General features: G+C 34.1%; 2 long non-coding RNA genes across 4 annotated transcripts; one reads left to right on the forward strand and one right to left on the reverse strand.

Annotated features, from left to right (window-relative positions):
- Positions 1-1,839: 1,839 nt before the first annotated feature.
- On the forward strand, positions 1,840-8,967 carry LOC122575807. Of its 3 annotated transcripts, none has more exons than XR_006319541.1 (6): positions 1,840-4,487; positions 5,299-5,587; positions 5,680-6,049; positions 7,452-8,070; positions 8,510-8,730; positions 8,828-8,967. It is a non-coding gene; the product is annotated as an uncharacterized LOC122575807 (long non-coding RNA). The 3 variants fall into 3 exon arrangements; XR_006319540.1 differs by having other exon boundaries at positions 1,840-2,972; positions 3,307-4,487; positions 8,510-8,967; XR_006319539.1 differs by having other exon boundaries at positions 8,510-8,967.
- A 2,720-nt stretch (positions 8,968-11,687) lies between these two features.
- On the reverse strand, positions 11,688-19,431 carry LOC122575806. Its single transcript, XR_006319538.1, has 4 exons — positions 18,911-19,431; positions 18,059-18,404; positions 12,265-17,720; positions 11,688-12,144 (listed from the first exon to the last, which is right to left on the reverse strand). It is a non-coding gene; the product is annotated as an uncharacterized LOC122575806 (long non-coding RNA).
- Positions 19,432-21,164: the final 1,733 nt, after the last annotated feature.

Raw genomic sequence — 21,164 nt, forward strand, 5'->3', positions numbered from 1 at the left:
TTGAAATGTACGTTCACACGGCACAGGAGCAACTATCATTATGTCACACTAACATATATATCATATATTCATTCATAGAAACAATATATATAGATTTTCATTAAATTTTTTGAAAATGATACCAGAATTAATTATTATATAATTATCTCAGTAGATTAAATTTGGTTACGACTACTTTCGCTGTAAGGTGAAAGGAATAATCATCCGCCATTTCAATGAAAGTACCATCATACAACTGAATATGTACTTAAACTATTCCTATTTCCAATATTTGCATTTTAATGTATCGAAAATTTAATTACTATTAAATGTTAGAAATAGCATTAATTATATTCTATAAGATTATTCCCAACCTAAAACTATAAGTAATTTGTTATAAGAGAATATATCTGATATACTTGGTCGATCTTCGTCTAACCTAAAAACCGGTATCTGTTCGATGTAACAAAGCGTAACAACGCATATTACTCCCGAGATAATCGATGATCGTCTGTAATGATGAATCATTTCCCAAATATGCGGTACACTACGCAAAAATTCCTATCCTCCTTAAATCTCAACAATCGTACCGTGAGAACAAGTGCCGATCTCCAACGGTCGCGACAATTAATCCTTCCACTGTTTACTGGTAATCGAATCTCCCTAAAATATTTCTCACGTGATATACTGATATTTCCTTCATAATTATTCTCAACATTTAATTATGACGTAATGAAACAATATTCAAATGGTCACAGGAAATAATATCGCGTATGACCGGCGAGAATATATTTTTTATTTCTTATCCTAATCGGTATAAGTTTCACAGCGTGCTTTGAGAACAACGTCCTATAGATGTGTAAGTACACATATTCATGTGAAAATATGAAAATATGGTAATACATATTGCTTACCTTTAGCAGACAAAAGAAAATCGAAGGATTTGTTCTGAGAGTTAGTCCTCGGAGCACGTCGTACGCGTACACGAGTCGGAAACGAAGTGGCGCGGAATCAACTCGCCTCGCGACAGCCGAGAACCTCTCCTCTCTGCTTCGGCCAATCACATCCCTCCTTTGTACATATCCCCTCCCCGCCTCCCGATCCTCTCCTAGGGACGGTCCGCGGTCCAGCCACGTTCCTTCGTTCCGTTGTTTCTACGAGGACTCCGGTTGCTACCTCGACTTTTTTCGTCCTAATTATTATCCTCCGCCACATTCTTGCGGAAACAAACGAAGAAGTCATTACATACAATCGAATATACGGCGAGTTTCAAGGTCTTAATTATCGAGTCCTAATAAAGTTCTTATAGTACATGGACTTATACGATATTCGAAGTTTACAAAAATTGTGGACCAGTAACTATGAGGCTACAAAATATATGATAATTTTATGGGAATATTTACAATGGTTACAAAAAGTATTTATACACCGTTGTATTTATTATAGTATTTATTTGCTAATCAATTAAGTCCAAATATATTAAGTTTCTTATCATTTGGTAATACTTTCATGTAACGACCAAAACTTGATACTATGAAAATGAAATGTGGGATCTAGTAAAAAAATGCTTCATTGAAAAATACAGGTATGTAAAAATATCTTTCGTAGTTGCTGTAGATGTAATTTTTGGCAGGCGATTGAGAATGAGTATCTTGAGTACCTATAAGAATTATTCTTTAGTGATAAAAGATGATTTCGAGAGAATAACTGTCGGTGATTAATATCGATACCCGAATCGATGAGATCGGATGTGGCTCGAGCCAAATTCAGTTGGTTGGCCTTTGAGCAAAGCACTACGCGAAGAGTTGAATGTTTATGAGTGTTTGAAAGAAATATAAAGTATGTGTTAGAATGTTTTATGAGAAATGTCTTATGAAAATTAGTGGAACAATAGAACTTTAAATAACTATCGATGAATACGTATTTTTCTAATATTTTTTATTGGTGAAACTCTTATTGAAAATATTTCTTGTTGAATGAATATTAATGTTTTTAAACGTTACACCTCGTTTATTTTCTTTCATGACGTCAAAGTAAAGCAAAATATTTGCAGTATTTTTCAATAGACGATGCAGTACAATGTGCACAATCGATAATCGATCTCGTTTAATTATACGATCGGTATATCGAAGTCAATGGCCTCGAAACAAAGAACCGACATAAAAGGAAGATAACTATTCGATTGTTATCCACCTCGAAAGATACAATAGAAATTACTTTGATGCTTGTTTTAATTCTAGTATAGTTCATTTCAGAGAAAAAGAGGTAAAGAATGATTAATCTCCAACCATTTATAAACTATAAGAGGTTCAGCAAAGTAACGCAAAATCCTTCTACAGAGGACAAGGTCTGCTCTCGATCTTATGAATCATAGCGTTGCTAAAGCGTATTCAGACCGTTCTTTCACCGTTCGTGCAAAAACGAGCATTGAAGTTCAGTGATCTGAAAAATGATTTCGACCAACTTCCGTGGAATTTCGAAATGACCGAACTATAATCAGAAACACATTTATGCATTATATCTATATATGCTTTCTATGCTTATTTGATATTTTAATCAGACCCCTGTACAAGTGTAAATGTAACGGTCTATAAATAACGGATGCCATATTCTCACCTGAGCTTCTTCAGCCGATTATGACGTCGTGTTTGTCGTCCGTGACACAACACGCGTATAAAAACACGTAATCTACTTCGTCTGCGTTCATTTAATTCTGCTGTCTCCCTGCACTTTCTAAAACCATAAAAATGACGTCACCTGTCATCATCGTTCTCAATCCCCTTACTTAATCCTTCAAAGGGTTATGATGTATTCCTGTTTAAAAAGATCAGATGTTTTTAAATGAAAGTTTAATGTTTTTAAGACGATTAATTTCTTAATTTGAATTTTAAATTAAATTTTAATTGCAAGTTTAAGATCACAGAATTTTCTTTAATATATTTTGCATCATCATAATTCGGTTTTAACTTTATAGGATTGTTGTTTTTCTGTAGGTAAGTACTCTAGTGTAATTTGTTCACTTGAAGCGCATTGGAATTGTTCCAAGATATTTATCCTTTTCATATCTTAAATTCAAAATTAGCCTAAATTACTGTCATTGAAATATAACAATTATGTTAATTATATTTCAAATTATATTTTAATAATACAACATTTCCTCGTAATTTCTAATTTCTATCAAAATATTCAATCTGCTTGGGGTTAAATCTCATCGAGTTCTATTCCATGTATATTAATCCTGATTAAATTGAATATATTAGGTAAATATAATATCTAAATATAAAATTTATGTCAATTTTGATTCAGAGGAATATTCTTAATTTTTAGGTTTGTTTGCTGAACTTTTGGTATGCTTTGCTGATGGACGGTCCGTTTCCGCGTTGTTCCTTGGATTCCCCAGAATATATAGATCATGAAGCGTTTCCGGAGAACGGTGGAACTCCGGGAGTGTCGCCTGGCAGTTACGAAATCAGCTGTGCGCCTGTCGGTGCTTGTTGTAGGTCGCGTTCAGGACTCCCCTCGGCCTCCCTTCTGCTCTGTTCCTCTCATTCCATCTAACAAGAGAGTTAGAGGAGAGGGGATATTAAAGGTCGCCTCAACGTGGAGATCAATACGAAACCTACATACCTACCTTCCCTATCGGACCAATGGGAATGCCCAAAATGATCCTTTTCGTATCTATTAATTATCTTTTTATGTTCAAGACAGTCAGTTTGATATAATTGCCCAATTTGCTTACTTAAACCTAAACAAATAATTATTCTTCTATAGTCTTATCAATTAAATCCTTTCTCTCAAATTGGACAATTTATTATAATTATATGTGTCCAATACACAATTATATGCAGTACTTCATTAGATTCTAGATATTTCTAATACAGTAAATAATGATAAAACTTTTGATTTTCGATACAGGGAAATCATTGAAGAGGTATTTATTCAAATACATTTATTTATTAAGTACTCAACATGATAATCAGACTTTGGGAGATTTAGCGTGATATACAATCTACACAAACACCTTGTTTTTTTCTGATAAAGCTATAGAAAGAATATTCCAGGATTTTTAATTTTTTTCTTTCAATTAATGAACACATTTTTTCTGGATTAACTCATCCTTTTGTTAAATCCTATTAGAAGGTTTAAATATCTAACAAGGTCAAATTTATAATAGAGTTCATAGTTTTTAATTGGGAGTGTGTAATATACTCGAAACGGTAACATTTGTTTTCATTTTCTATCTAAATTTTGATTGCAGTTAATACGTATATCAATCATCCAGTATGGACTTCTTAAAGAATGGAATTGAGCAACAGTTGATGGTTATAATTAGATAATACATATGTATGTGTTTTTTTAAATGAGTTTCACTTCTTCGACTTCACTTTCCACCCAGTTCACGTCGTCAATGTCAGTTAGTGGTGAACAGCACGGAAACTTATTACCTGTAATCGATATGGCTGAAAATCGATCAGTTTCACGGAACGATTATTGTGTTCGGGGAAGAGGTACGTGTGTAATTATCAGCGACGCGACGATATGAAAGAGGAAGTTAGCGATTGAAATCGAGTCTCGAAACGAAGACAACTTTGCACACCGTTATTATTAAAAACGTTCTAAAAATTCTGTCCCTCTATAACGTATTATCGTCATTAGAAGAATTATGTAACGCTTTGAGTTGGCCAGTCTGGTTGAGTTGACGAGAAAGGTTACGTCAATGGCCGGGGGGAAATTACTTTTCCTCGCTTGCCCGTTATTTTTATCCTAAGAACTGTTTCATGCCGTTTCCACCGTTATAGTTTAACGAGAACCAGACTCTTCCATTCAGTTCTCTAACAAACAATCCTTTGCTTGTTTTGTAAACTTCAGAATGTCTAATTGTATATTATATATTAAATATCAGGTTCATACTGCTGATTCTAAAAAAATTGTCATGAAATAATCGAAAAACATGAAGCAGTTGATATTACAATAAAATATACTCAGTAGACTGATATGGTAACTGAAATGGATTATAAATATAACATCGCCTTGTTCATACGAAATCAGTATTCCTCTTCTCGTATTTATCTATTCACTACTCACCTTCGACAAGTGTCGCCACAATAATCGTAACATGATATTGTAAAAAAAATACTTTGGAATTATCTTCATGGATTCTTAAAGTATTATATTATATAAAGACATTAATATATTATTAGAATAAAAATTACGAAAATATTCTATTAATACTTAATCAAATTTTCTATCCACTTTTTTTTCTTCATAATGAAATGTTTGTGATAAAGTAAATAAATCATTGTTACATCTTTATTACAGATTCAAGGATTTCCGAAGCAAGTAAGAAAGCAGTTATAAAGCTAACTTGGCTTTATAATAAAAGATAATCAAAATAGAATTGAAAACAAATTAAAAAGAAAGATCAAGATATGGAACTAAAAATTATCAAAAGGAAAAAAACTGGAAGACTAGTATAAATAGAGCAACTTTAAGATAATTACTATTGACCTTAAATCGCAAACAGTGACCTTGAAAAAGAGCTCCTTGTACCAAATACTATTTCTGTATTCTAGCACAATCGTCTTATTGCATTACACAAGTTATAACTGTAAATACTATAATACTACTATTCTCAATTACATAAATTATTAATATCCACATTAAATACATATTAAACCATTTTCTTTTTATCGTACATAGGAATTTGATACTCTGGCTTCGTTCGTCATATATTCAAGGATATAAATATAATACACCTACATGTATTTGAAAGAACGAGGAATATAAGAAGACGTGTAATTTATTTTTACGGAAAACCAGATATATCGTAGGCCAAGCAATGAGAAAATTGTCATTTGAATCGCATACGTAAGAACGTCGCGCTGCTTTAAATACAATACCATTATAACGACATTAATTTGCCGATTTAACCGTCTCAAGAGGCAAGCGACTTTATCGCGTGACTGGCACCGAGTACAGCAAATATTTGTCGTCCAGTTTCTTCAGTCAGCGTCACACCTATCAGAATGATGGCCGTTTTTGCGAAGAGCAGCAAACTGAAAACAAAATTGTAAATCCTTCGTGATCCATAAATACGTAGTACGAAAATGGTGTGCGATGTTCAACCGTTGACTAAGGGCAGTTCTCAATGTCAATGTCTCAGCAACGATCGAGCACCACTGACTGCTTCGTAATTTCGACACGTTCGCCGGGAGCAAATTACCGGTGACCACCGTTGATGGCCACCTTGCTTGTTTGTTGCATAATATTGGCTGACGATTCTGCTTACGCCAGATATACATACATACTTGCTTTCTGTGGAAATGTTCGCTCGTGCCAAGATTATCTGCTGGCATCTCGAGCATGGAAAACATCCCTGCCAGACCGCTTCCTTATCGATCTTTTGCCGCGCTTTTATCGTTTTCGCTGAATCAATGCCATTCGATGGTTTACGTAGTTCCTCATTTCAAAAATAGTAAAACTGTCGCATTTAGTGTATGACGAAGACTTTATTGGTGATTTGATCTACCTCTTTGGTTTTAATTTTCATCTGTAGGTGGAGGGGGTTTTAGTAAAGTGACACTGATGTGCTAATGATGAGAAAACAAATAATTTTAGATTTTACTTACTTCTTTACACGTAGATCTTTTGTATATTTTGCATGTTTCGGAAACTTCGTGTATTTTCTTTTTTTATCTGAATATCTGATATTTACACAACTTATCGATGAAGCAATTGAACTTGAAACCGAAAATTTCAACGAAGTAAAGTCTTATAAGTGAACGTGACGATCGGCACGTAAGACTTTTCATGTCACCAAAACAATAAAGTAGTTATGTATGATAACTATGAGTAATAAATTCTGTTAATGCAGTTTTATCAATTTAACAGACACAAAATCGAAAAATTTTTCGATTTCGTTCATGGAAATCATTAATTTTACTTACATTGAAAAAATTATAAAGATTATGTGAAGAACTCTTAGAATATAAAAACTATCGAGATCGATAAGCTATTTCCAAAATTTTTAAAAATTTTAATGCGTATATATATTTCTTTATTCTTCCTTTTTTTTAAATAGCTTTCCTTGATTGTTAGGAAAGTATAATAAGATTCTTTACTGTGAAATCTGTCCGCGGCAACCCGTTGAACTCATTCAGATCAATTGATGAGACCGAGTTGATATGCTGCCAATGAAATTAGCCAGGAGGACAATTAAGCGCATCGTTGAACAAATCTTAGACAAACTTGTCGCCGTTGATAGACATAAACTGTTGCCTATAACTAAAGAAAATTCTACTTGGCTCCATATCTTTCATCGGCTTTCTTCTACATTAAGCAATATGTCAATAACATAATGATTTAAATTCTACTGTTACAATAGAATAGAAATCTATATTAAAGAAGAAATATGAATTATTAAAGTCAAAATTATTGAAGAAAAATTCATTAAAAAAGTATCCATGTTTCAGCTCAAGTCCACCACAACATGAATAGAAGACCGATGTTGAGGAGGAAGATACAATCTTATGCTCCAATTAACTACAGATTATCATCTACACCCTGTTGTTCAACACTGCAATAATATTATCATCAAAGACTCAATTGAATCGTTTAAAGGAACACCTTACTAATAATACCCTGATGAAAAATTGCGAGTAATCAGCTGCATACGATTCATTATTTTAAGAAGCTGCTATCTCTTATGCAAACTGCAATTATCTAGCGGTTCAGCAAGGCTTAAATTTAGCGAGGAATTTCGCTAAGTCGGCGAGACGTAAAGGCTGGAGGGCCCTGCCGGTGCTGGGACCGAAATACACGACGATTATACCGGCGACTCCTCGAATTGTTTCTCTGCATGTGGCTTTTTTCCCCTCACCGTTACAGATACGCCTCTGCAAATGTAAATCTTCGTGGCCGTGGTACAGTCAGGCATACAATTCCATCGTAAAGATTCTCTGTAGTCTTAACGACATCTTCCGAGAGCAGTTTTCTGGTTGTGGTTTCCTCTGTGTATTATGTTAAATTAACAGGATAATCACGTGTAACGCGGATACATATATCATAGATAAATAATTATAAATAATATAGGTAATTTCGATTAATTTTAATTAGTATGAAAATTCTACTCATAGCATAAATAATATGAAAAGTAGAATAGTTACTGTTAAAGTGACTTTAGTTGAATTATTTTAATTTTTGTAGTAGAGAAATTCTTTCTTGGATTATATACATATAATAAATGGAATTAATCAGTGAAAATATAAGTACATTAAGTCCATTGTTACTCAACTTAAATAATTTTGACATTATGTATGTCATAAGTAATTCACAGATATTTCTGTTTTGGACTTTAGAGACACAGGCATTTGTCTAATTCTGATTGATTTATTATATGTTTCCTGAGAATCTGTGAAATTTCAAGCATGATAAGCAAACAATAGAGTGAAATCCAGTGGATCAATAATTATTTCAAAATCAATATATTATTACAATAAACCATAAATAACATGTAAATTCTTTATCTAAGAGTTGTAGGTGAGAATTATAAGCAAATGATGGATAACACTAACTAAGCTATTTACGTATGAATGGAACCATCCGCATGTATAATCTTCAACATTTTATACATTTTTCAATTACGTTAACGTTTACGTCAAGATGCATAATGAGTGTTCAACTTCTCAAAAAACAAGTTGCTTTCATAAATCCATTTATAACAAGATGATATAAATGATTATAAATATCAAGGTAAATTTTGAAAAATAGCATTTTCAGCATCAAAATTTCTCTGCATATTTTAATTTATAGAGTTGATTTGTATGAATTTTACATTGCTATATTGAAGAATCTAGATTATCAAGAAGTCCCATAAACGATATAACAGAAGCGAAGGATGGAACGGACGGTCGCTGTATTTTAGTAGTAAGCTGGCTGCAATAGTTTAAGGCTTAAGGCAAGTCATTTATGTTGCAAGGGATCTTACGTCTTAAGACATCGCTCCCTCGCTGTATAGTGACACGAGTGGCCGTGAAATCGGCTACGTCGGCCATTCTAAAATCGTGCCAGAATTTCTTGCCAAATTTAATTGGAGCTCCGTCTTGTTTACCTGTGCGAACCCGCGATCTTGAGCGTTTATCCATCTTTCCTTCTCTCTCTTTTTTTTCTTTTCATGCCTTTGCTGGCAAATTTTCGACACGAGACAATCAGACGAAACAATGACTCCTTGACAACATGCCAAGGAACCTGATATTGCAAGGCTTAGCTCAGTTATTTAGTTATTTCTGCGATTAACATTTTCTTGCACAATTGCAACGTTCTCGAGAATCGTAAAATTAATCGTTTTATTGTTTTGTTTGAAGATCGACAAGCCATGATGAATCGCTGGAGAGGAACAACGGAATATTTTGATTCATCTGACAAGATGTGACAGGCATGATTTGGAGCCATTTTATATTTACCTTTTCAGATCGTTAACGCTATAGATTGTAAGGGACGTGCGTATCTTTGTCGGTTCTGGATCGATGCTTGTTAATTTTCACAGATGTAGCCCACACCTGTGAATTTTGGTCGCTTATCACTCCATTTTTTATCGCTTGATAAGCTTCAAATTTAGGCAAATGTTTCCTGTCTCGCGACAAATGTTCAAGTATTTTCTGTTTTTTTTTCATCGCGTTATTTTGGAACTGTTGAAAAAATTTGTGAAAGTATGGAACAAGGTGTTTATATATGAAGATATTTTAATGACAGAAACGCAATTTCTGAGAATGAAAATAATTTTGTACGAATAAATATCCACTTGTCAAATTATTTTTGGGAAGTATTGGTAATACCACCTTTCTCATTTTATTATAAAACTCGATAACTACTTTTAACTGTTTTATGGGAAGAAGTAGACACTCCTAGCTTTATTTTCAATTTTGTCTTATGAGAGATTATAAATGAGAGAGAAATAAAGAAATTAACACTCATTGATATTTTTATTAAAACACAGCTAATTCTAAATTCTTTTGTAATAAAGCCAGTCTTCTTGGGTTCTGTTACTTACGTTAAATTCTAATAACAATTTAAAAATGAAAAAGGCTTTGTAAAACGAAGAATATGTAAGCTATACTATTTTTGTGCTGGTTAGAGAGATTATAACAAGTTGAAGCGACTTCGAAAAATCGTTAAATCGTACACGTGCACCTACTTGTATTACGTCAGTAGTTCACGTAATAACTGCTAAACGATAATGATTTGTTAGCTTACAAGCTGATTGCAACTTCTGTTACCAGGCGAATTACCGGCAAAATGATGACTTAATAACATCCAAATGTAGATTGAATTTTTTTCAAATAAACATTTCATATAAAATAATCTAAAATGTTTAAAATCTGATCCCACTTTTTTGTTTATAGATATATTGCAATTATGATATTTAACAAAAAGTTCATCATCGTTTAAAATGTTATTCTTACTTTATATAAAAATATATACTAAATTTATAAACTTTTTAAAGTCTCTAAAAAGTATATCACTATACGTAATAAAGTTTATCATTAATTCGCAAGATAGGAGCTTCAGACTATATCTGTAAATCAAAAAGATACAAGATAAGTGGCATTAAAAATCCGGAAGCTTATTTTTCAAAGCTTTCGAACGCTTTGAAGGTTTACGTTACGCAATCGTACATCGCTCAAAATAATCAGAAACTACGGCTTAAAATTTTATTACACGTTAAAACATTCGTGATACTTGAGAGAATCTTATATGTATTATCACTCCAAACAGCTGTAGACCACATTATTCGCCCGTGAAACAAATTAATTTTGTAAAATTAACAACTTGTATCTTTTACGGTATTTTTTATGAATACCTATTACATCAAAACTTTCAATTTAACCCAGATTTCGCCCAGTTATAATAGCTTTATATTCTATTAAAAATTTCATTTTAACGTTTACAGAACTAAAACAAAATTAATCTTCTCAAACATATTAACAAACATTTCGACTGAGGTACTTCTCTTATTCTGTTAAAGTATTTGTTTTCCTATTGCAAAAAGGTCTTGTAAATACCCATATCATATTCATAAAAAATATTTTGTTTAAACTCAATTAAACTAAATTATATTCATAAACACAATTAATTTATCTCAACTTAATTATTTCCTCAAACATAGCGAATGACTACATTTGTAAAAATTTTAAATAACATGTATAACAGTACTTATTCAAAGAAAGTAAATGTTCTTATATTACATGCAAAAAATTGTTTTAGGTTATATTTAAATTAAATCTATACGAAGCCAAAATTCTCGTAATATTCCCCAGTTTGTACCTCTCGTATTTGTGATTCGCGTAATAAATGCAGATTTTATCGTGGCCTTGCACGTTGCTCTTTCGGTGAAACGTGCCAAATAATGTTGTCATGTGCGACCAGGGTTTTGCGGAATCTCTGGTGTTTATAAACGTTTAATTATCCGTGGCCAAGACTTTTCGGTGAGCAGCGGGCTTGCCTATTACGATACACGTCGTTTGAAGTGCCGGGAAAGCTATGCGATCTATTTTCGAGCTTGAGGATTCGCTGTTGTCGGGCGGACACGCTCCGTCACTCGATCTTCCTCTTTCGATTCGAAGAAAGCTCGTCTTTCGCCGACTGCCTTCCTTTGCCACCCGCGAAAATCCTCTGGTCTATCTTTAGCAGTGTCTTCAAGGTTCTGGGAGGAGAGTGATAAAAAGATAAATTAGTTCTTTGCATGTAGTGGCTAAAATTAATAATTGAAGTGATTAAAGATAATTTTAATAATAAATCAGACAAAGACCGATGATTTGAAGAAAGAATAATTGTGATTTGGATTCCTAAAGGAAAAACTTATTCCAAGTATCTTTATTACACTGTAGCCTGTCTTTGTAGTCTATCAGAATTTGTTATATTCGACAGAATTGTGTCTCTGATTTTTCTAGGTAAAAAATATTTATATTATCCTTGTTAGAAATGGTTCTTACTTGTATGTGTTTGTACAACATAATTAAAATGATTATATATATATATCTTAATTTCCTTCCTATTTTATATAACAGTAATATTCCAATATTTTTTAGCTTCTTCAAAATATGATTTTGTGTATGGTTTCCTTCATCTCGTTTTAGATAATTCATTATTTTTCATTCCTTCTATTTCCTAAAAGCATGAGGTAAAGATAACATTTTTTCTGAAAGGAGGTTAGCTCCACGTTTATAAAAAGTCTATCATATTATCAAATATTCATGCTATGAAATATTTTTGTAATTATGCTTTTACATTTGCATTCATGTTTTCTTTGACTTGAAGTAGAAAATATTTTTCCTCTAGAGATGAGAGTTAAAGAAGATAATTTTGTGGTGGCCTGTAGGTCGAGTCAGACTTTCATCAGTAAAGGATGCACCGTGCTCCTTTTATTCTGTTATGCCACATTCACTAGCTGCATTCTATTTCTCCCTCTTCAGCTAATTTCACGAGAGCTCGGTGGACTGACCTCACAAATGTTTGTCGACGATTGGCTGTGGTATTTTAAGCGATAGCTATGTTTCTGCTACACTATACTTTATATGTACTTTAAAATTTATGACACTTTATGAATTGTGTGCCAATTTATTATATAGCGTCTTATACAATTCAAACTTTGTGTTGAATGAAATTACAGGTAATAAATTGTATAGATTGCTGCTATTATACATTTAAAATTCCATTTTTCGAGTAAAGAATTACATTTTGTTCATCCTCAATTATTATTTTTATACTGATTAATCAAGTATTATAATGTGCTATAAGGTATGGTATATAATTTTACGTAGGTTATTAAAGCCTTTTTGTTTCGTAAGTTGCAGCAAAATTTCAACAATAATTTCGAACTGTGATTGAATGAAAGCTTTGATTGTAATTATATGTACTGTTCCCAATATTTCATTTAAGCGAAGAATTATTTGAGACTGTAATGCAATTGAATGCAATTTTGAAAATGAGTTCCGTACAATTTTTATGCACCTTGAGAGTCTACGATTACGATACTTTTGAAAGAATCGTTAGATGTCTCCACCGAACGTTTTATTTCATTAAGCGGGTAATATAGATTTCTTCACGCACCAAATTCGAACTGATTATGATCTCATAATAAAATTAAATCTATGCCTTCAAAATAATTTAAATCGTTAAATAATCCATGAAGACTTTAATAATTAATTATTTCATTATTTCTTCCTATAAATTCACCAACGACACTGTATCAATTATCTTATAACGGATTTAAAAAGTAAAGGTATAGAGATTTAATGAATTCATAAAATTTTATTCTCAAGAACTATGTATTTGTAGAGTAATTATTTAATTCGTAGATTGTACATATAAAATGTTGTTCGTAGATTAAATTCGTGGATTAGTATCTAATTTATTGAACTATATATACATAAAGATTTATCTATTTACTCAAAGATGCTTTGGAGAGTTTGATACAGTGAAGATGTTGGTCCATATTGAAAATACAATGAATTTATACTTACATATTATTAAGCTATACTTATTTTAATTTTGTTATTATTCTTTGTAATTACTATGTATTTTAACATTAATTTACATCCTAGATAGTTTGAATAGAATTTCCAACAAACCTTAGATAATAAAAGTTCCTTTCAGTACCATTCATATATTGTACCATTATAAAAGGGCTATTAATTTCATGGTGTTCTCATTGTGAAAAAATCTGGAGAGAGAATCCCGGAGCGGAGAATTCCACGGATATCATTCCCTCACCAAAATCGAATTGACAATTAAGTATTTAGGGTGGCTGCGGGTCGCGTGTCAGGAAGAGTCATCTTCGCCAGCATGAACATACGTAAAAACATATGGTTCCTCCATGGGGTTCAGAGTGCAGAGTCCCTGAAGACACTCGACGAAACAATTTTCTACGGAGTCCTCGACTGTCTGTCGCTGCTGTCGTTCATTTTACAAATATTTCGATAGAAACCCATATCACATTTAACAAATATAAACATTTATAATTTCTTACAGTTTTCGATGACAAGAAATTAAAAGAAGCGCATGAGGATCTTAATTATAGTAAAATTATAATACAAAGGAATTCAAGTAATTCCATTCGTTTTTCTATTATATTCTTCAAACAGGCGAGTTAAATTATTGCCAAATAAGTTCTCAGTTCGTACATCTACATTTTAGTCCACGCTGTTTCACGTTGTAGAGCTTAATTTTGTCTCGCGTTGTCTTGAAGATCGCGGGGTCTTCTACTTAAGGTAAACAGGTACAACGAGATCGTTACGCTTATCCAGAATTCTTACATTAAATAAATTCTTTGATTCTGCGATGCTTAATGCACGCAACAAATAGAGTTAATCAATAAAGATATCGGTATAATAATTGCCACTTTTCCTGTTCAATTCTTCAAATACACGAATTGAACCGTCACAAAATAAGTTCTCGACTCTGAGATCTACGCTTTTATTCGAACAAAAATGTCGATTTCGAAAACGATCTCGGAGGGAGATTAGTCTTGACGGTGGCACTTTTATGCGACATTTCTGGATATGGGCGCAGTTTTCCACCGGTTCTCTGAACACCCAAAATTTCATGTAATCAGATCTAAAGACGTCCTCGTAAATTCCCACCCGCAGTCCTGTTATATTATTGTACATAGATGATCTTATGCGGGATGATATAAACCTCGTAGCATGTATCAGAGTCCGAATTTCTCGTTCTCACGAAATATGAGGGCATAGGTCGTCGACTAATTGCTCGTCAATGTGCGCTGCACCTTTTCACAACGAATACGTTCGCCCTCGTTTTGCGTGAGAATCTACAACTACGTACTTTAATATTTCATCTGTTCTCTTAGCCATCCAGAGCTGCTTCGTAGCTGCTTGGTATAGCGATGTTGGCTCATATCGAGAATACAATGAGTTTGCACCTTATCGTTCAGCTAAACCTATTTTAAATTTGTTATCTTAGTTTAGTAATCGTCTGTTAATCCATTTAGTAATCTCTATGTAATAATTTATTATTAATTAATTATAACAATTTAGTAATCTCTATTGATCCATCTTCTGGATAGTGTGAAGAGTTTAATAGATTGAATTAGTATGTTACTGTATGAGTGGTGTATTCTTGAGAAATTTGAATAAAATAACATTCTCTTGGATAGAAGTATATGCGACCAATTTTTGGATAGCAATGTTTATCTATATACAATAAGGGGAACATTAAAAAATGGTTTGATTTTCACCAAATTTCGCAGACAACCTTTAACTGATTTTATAAAAAGATGTAGGAGGAGTTATGATATAATTATATATACTATAAATTATTTGTGTACAAGTATACCACGGCGAATTAGAAAATGTATGAAATTAAAAAAGAATAAGATTTCCAGCGTAAATTTGAAGAGTACGATTTGGTATTAGAGAATTTTAAATTGAAGTACGTAACTCTATAGACTGGTTTCAATATGTAAATCAAAGTATCATTACGAGAAACACCCTGCACGTGAATACAGAACGGGACAGCGACGGATGTGACTACGTCGGGTTAATAAGGATGCGACGTCATCAGGCTGCGACGTTACATTTTCTCCTTTGAATCACGATCTACAAATCTAAAAGTGCAATTAAATACCAGCTTAATTATTATTACAATTAAACGAGACAGTTTATGAAAAATGTCAACTGCGAAATTCTGGCAAATAAGATTATCAACAATTTAATTTAATACATTCTACAACATTCTACGATATACGTTCTATAGCGTACATTTCATAGCATATATTCTACGCCCCCTCAACCTTCACATTTCATAATTAATAATCTAATCAATCTCATTCTACAGTGTACATTTCACTCCCCTTAACTCTCAAATTCGACCCTTATAAATATCTTCAATCCTTTCATCAATAATCTAATTTAGCTCATTCTACACCCTTCAATTCTCAAATCCTACTCTCTTCAGTTTCACCACATCCTAATTCAACTGTATTTTACATTCTTCACGCGTCACTCTACATCGTTAACTCTACGTCTCTGACTGATCTACATTTCATCGCCCGGACACGTGATTACCACTGTACATCTCGAAGAAACAAATTACATTTGCCTCTAGTGTAAGCTTATCTGTATTGCAAGAAAATCATAGAAATAAACGTAAATTCTGAAGAAATTTCATAAAAATTGTAACATCCGACACACGTCTCTTTTTTCCTTTTAATTTATAGAGTTAATGAGTATAACTCCTGGACAGTATAATTGTTGAAAACGAAAGCCTTCATTTATATCTACTCAACAGGTAGTCCCGCGCGAGCGATGTACACCTGTTGCATGCACTCAACCCACGTGGTCGCATCCAGTATATTTCGAACGAGGAATTCATCTCCTGCATGAATCGAATCTCAGGTAGAATCGCAGCAACCATTGAATAGACAGTACGCGTATATTGAAAATATCCAAGCTCTTTGTGTCCGATCGAGGGTGGGTATCGACCACCAGTATTTCTCCTCAAAACACATATAGCACATATAAAAAAGTTTTCGTCGTTGGCCATCTCTCTACGCTTTGACCCGTGAAATATACCAGCATGATATAAAGTGACTAATATCAATGACTGTTGCTTGTTCGCCAACGTTCCATGGGGGTGAAAAAAAGGAAAAAAGCGAGAAAGGAACGTTTATTGTGATCTCGATCAGGAATCTCGCGACGCTCATGTGGGCACGTTAATTCTTGGGCCACGGCTGTCATAATTGCCTCCTCTGATGGCCATTATCCTGGTACCGGTGATGTTGTAATTTGTTTTACTTGTGGGAAGCTTAGAGAACATAAAGAGGGTGGAATTTTCTGACCGATATAAGGGTTGCTTTTTTTTCATTTTTCATTAATTTTCATAGAAGCGACGAAATGATTTGTCAAGTAGTGAATTCTTTTGTGACTCTGTTATTTTCTTAGGAAGATACCTATTGCTTTCTATGTTTGATTTGTTATTTGATGATATAATAGATATTGTACCCATACACAACATAATCGCGTTAATATTGTACCCAAGAATTATCTACTATAATTATGAAAATAAACAAAAGCAAAGTTTAAATGCTTCAAGAATTGTAAGAATCACGTTAAACAACGTCAAACCTATTTCATCTTTGATATTAAATTTTATCTGAGATCATTTAGTGAGAAATTAAACAACTAAATCTACGAGATTACAATTTAACGGCTGCAGAGAAACAACGTAGAGTCAGTGTTTTGAACAAACTATGTATCAAGTCTTGTACAACATTCCTCGATTATATCGAACTTATGTTTGGACTGTACTTTGAAGGAAGTCCTGAGAATACGGCGATATCAGCGCGAAAAGAGAAACGCGAGCATGGCTGGTGAACAGAGAGCGAAGGTTCCCCGTCGCCTTCGTGCAATTACGTCCAATTGAACTAATTCAGCTCAATTGACGTTAACAGGCTCAATTGGTCGGCCCTGCCAGCCTGGCCACACGGCAATACTATCCGGTCGGCATACCTACGACGTAAAAAAGAGCGGCTCGCGTGCAAAAAGTCTCTTCCAAACCCTCCTCTTCACCTCGTTTCCCTGTGTCGTTCGATCTAAATATACTTCTCAACAAGAGAGACTCTTTCCCTTTGTCTGCTTATTATCAGCTCGCTTCGTTCTCCATATATGTAAAAGCTTGTGTACATTATATATGTATATACGTGGATTATATTAGTCTGTTCTAATCTAAAAAATGAATAAGAAAATGAATGAATATCGCATACTGTAGAAAATATAATATAAGAATGAAATATAGTGTAGAAACAAAGTTAGAAAAAGGTGAATATCGAAAAGTGAAGAGGTTTCTAATTTGAAATAAAAAATTATAAGATTCTAAGATTCTAATTTCAATCAAATTTCGATTATAGCATAAGGAAAGATATTTTGGAAAAATTGCTCTACTGCGTTCGTTAATTAATATTGAAAAATAATAGTATTGTGTATTTGAATTGTAAATTAACTGTAGGAATTATAGATCAGTTTTGTAACAATTGTAAGATTACAGAATGTTGTTGGGAAATTACTTTCTGGGTGTATGAGAGATGTAAACAGAAGTCTTAGGGGGTTGAAGAGCGAGGTAGCCAAGTACAGTAAGTCGGAGTCAAATCGTCATCCACCGTTGAAGGAGGGTGTTATCGGAAGGGGAAGAGGTGGAGCCGAGAAACTCCTTCTATTCTGCTGGTAGAAGTGGTGGGGGCGGAACGTATCGTGTCCATTTCGTTCTTATCTTTCCACCAGGTCTATTCCCCTCTCTTGTCGCTTCAAAGTGGTTGGTGGGAGATAATTATTCTGTCTTCTCTTTCTTTAACCGCTGATATCCCCCACTTCGATATCAAGTCTTTCTCAGTTTGTTCAATATTATATTTCGTGCTACAAAATATACCTTGACATTTTTTAACGAAAATTTAGTGATATATTAAAAATACTTAAATTTAATATTGTAAGAAATAACAATAGTAAAAGTTTGGTAGAAGATTTTTGACTAACTTGTGAATGTTGAATATTAAATACAATTTACAATATAGAAAGTTTTTTATTATATAAAAATCATAATATTTACGAAGATTTTAAACAGCACACATAAAATCTTCATAAGACTAGCATTTAAGGAATTTATACATGTAAAATATTGTTAACGAACCATGTAGAAGAAATCTCAACAAGATAAAAGAATCACAACTTCATAACTTAGATTAAATCATATCGCTTGAATTCAAGATACAAGTATGCTTTGTCATAAAAAGATAGTTCAATATGTAACTTACAACGAACCATATCAGTTTCAAGTTAAGATATGTACTTATTTTTATCATACACAACTTCCAACAAAGAATTCTTCAACAATCACTACACACTTATAAGAACATTTTACTCACACGAACAACGCGATTCTTCGATCTCCGTTTCAAATTTGGCGCGCTCCGAGCTGTCACTTTCACCGGGCGCACGTGTTTCCTGTTGCACAGTCAGGGCGGCTCGGCCAGGATCGGGCAACATCGTCCGCCAGACCTCGTGTACATCGAGAATCGTCTGTTTCTTCCGAGAGACTTCACCTTGCACAAAGTTTCACAAAACTAACCTAAAAAACGATTTCGTAAACAACGACAAACGTAACAATTATGCAGAATGAACGCGTTTCTATGATTTAGATACGGATAGATGATACAGGACACGAAATTCTTGATAGTGTGAACGAGAAAAAGGGGTCGAAAAGAAAGTCGTGCAGAGGGTCAGTGCAGGAGGCGACCCGTTACTGCAGCCCGGCACCACCGGACCTTCACTTATATCGTCTCTCGGCTAATAACGCTAGTAATGTGATATGATTAGCTTAGTTGAGTTCAGTTTAGTTCGTATTCGTTCAATTTAGTGGTTCGCCAGCAAAATCACATCGAGTTAAACCCATTTAGGCCAGTTAAGTTACCGACTTCTCGCTCTTGCGCGCTTGCCGTCATCCTCCCGGTCAGCCGCCTCCTGCATCCGCGGATATCCTGCAAGCATGAGTGCGCGCACGCTCGATCACCCGCATTCAATCACCTTCATCTTCATTGAAGTTTGATCCAGTCGGTTCAGTCTGAATATAGAGGAAATTGAAGATTCTTGAAACTTCTGCTGCTTGGTTCATGAATTCTGTTTGAAGGTAGCTTAAGGTTAGATGAATCTTAGAAAGTCTGTGACAGAGAGTGTTGGCTAGTGGCAGAGATTTTGTGTGAGATGATATGAGTATAAAGATTTGGGGATGTATATTATTAAGTGATAATTATTTTGCTAAGGATTGTACTCTAGAATGATAAAATTGGTTGGTTGAAGTAACATTTAAGAAATATGATAATGTACAAATATAACATAATAGATATTTATTGTAGTATATCAAGAAATGTTGCCAATGTACATTTATTTGTTAGAATAAAAAGAAACTGTCAGGATATAACCTGATAGGTAGGTAGGTAGGTACGTAGGTAGGTAGATAGATAATTGTTACCATGTAGTGTGATCACAAAATAATAGATTACTAATATACTGTTATATTTTATTAATGTATCGTTAACAATTTTTTTATATGAAAAAGTTTCATATTATGTTAGGAAACTCTGATCAATTATAACTATCTTTTCTCATGATCAAATAAAATTTAGGTTATGGATTATTAAACAATCATACAATCGTCTGACTAAATAGCGACATCTATTTATGAAAACTTTACTCAACAAACTCGAACAAAACGAGATCTACATCGATTTCTATATCCATCCACTTCGTGCAAAACCATCCCTAACCTCCGAAATCGCTCTAAAATCGTCTTTACCTATTTTATTAAATTTCTCCCGTTCTTCTGTCCAATCTTGTCGTTTCTAAATAACATCTACTCACAAAGGTAGTCACGAGATCCATCGATCTGGAGTAAACAAACTCATTGACGAAAACGAGGAGACCAGGCGGCTGGGACGATGGCGCGATCGGTTTCGCGCGGCGCAACGGAAAAGATGCACCGTAAGGATGGTAGGGGAGGAAGTAAAGAGTGTCCGCGAGAGTGCAATTAAATCAGCGCGTGACAGGCGCGCGCTCGCGCGCGCTAATTACCGCCGATGAAATTAGCAGTTAATATACGCGTGTACACACGGAATGGGGGTAGTTTGATTGGGCCAATTCGAGGCAATTCCTGGCGATTGCTGGTTTCATTGAGCCTGCGCTTAAGAGCTCAGTGCCACGCTGCCGGTCAACGGACATGGATCTCTTGGAAAGTATAGGTACTCTTACCTTTCTCGTCCTTCCGATCGATCATCTTCTCAAAAATCGATCGATGGATTCTAATCCGTTTCTAACCTCACAATTCAAGTATATACCGGATACAACTGATACGAGGACGAATCGAAACGGTGTGGATGTAAAATTGCGGGACAATTCGAATCATTGATAGTGCATGGGACGCAAATCGATGGGAGGATCGTGCATTCGGTAGACAGAGGATCGGTGACGCGATGTACGCAAGTCGATCGTCGCCGAGAGCGCTCTGTGATCTCTCAAATCGTTTGATCGAGGTTCAAGGTTCCGGTTCAAGGACTTCTGCGAACAGAGACACGAGATGGATAGCTGATATGTTCGATGTGACTGAGGCTAGGGTGGAAACTAAGT

Source organism: Bombus pyrosoma, linkage group LG15 (assembly GCF_014825855.1).
Source record: "Bombus pyrosoma isolate SC7728 linkage group LG15, ASM1482585v1, whole genome shotgun sequence".
NCBI classification, from domain to species: domain Eukaryota; kingdom Metazoa; phylum Arthropoda; class Insecta; order Hymenoptera; family Apidae; genus Bombus; species Bombus pyrosoma.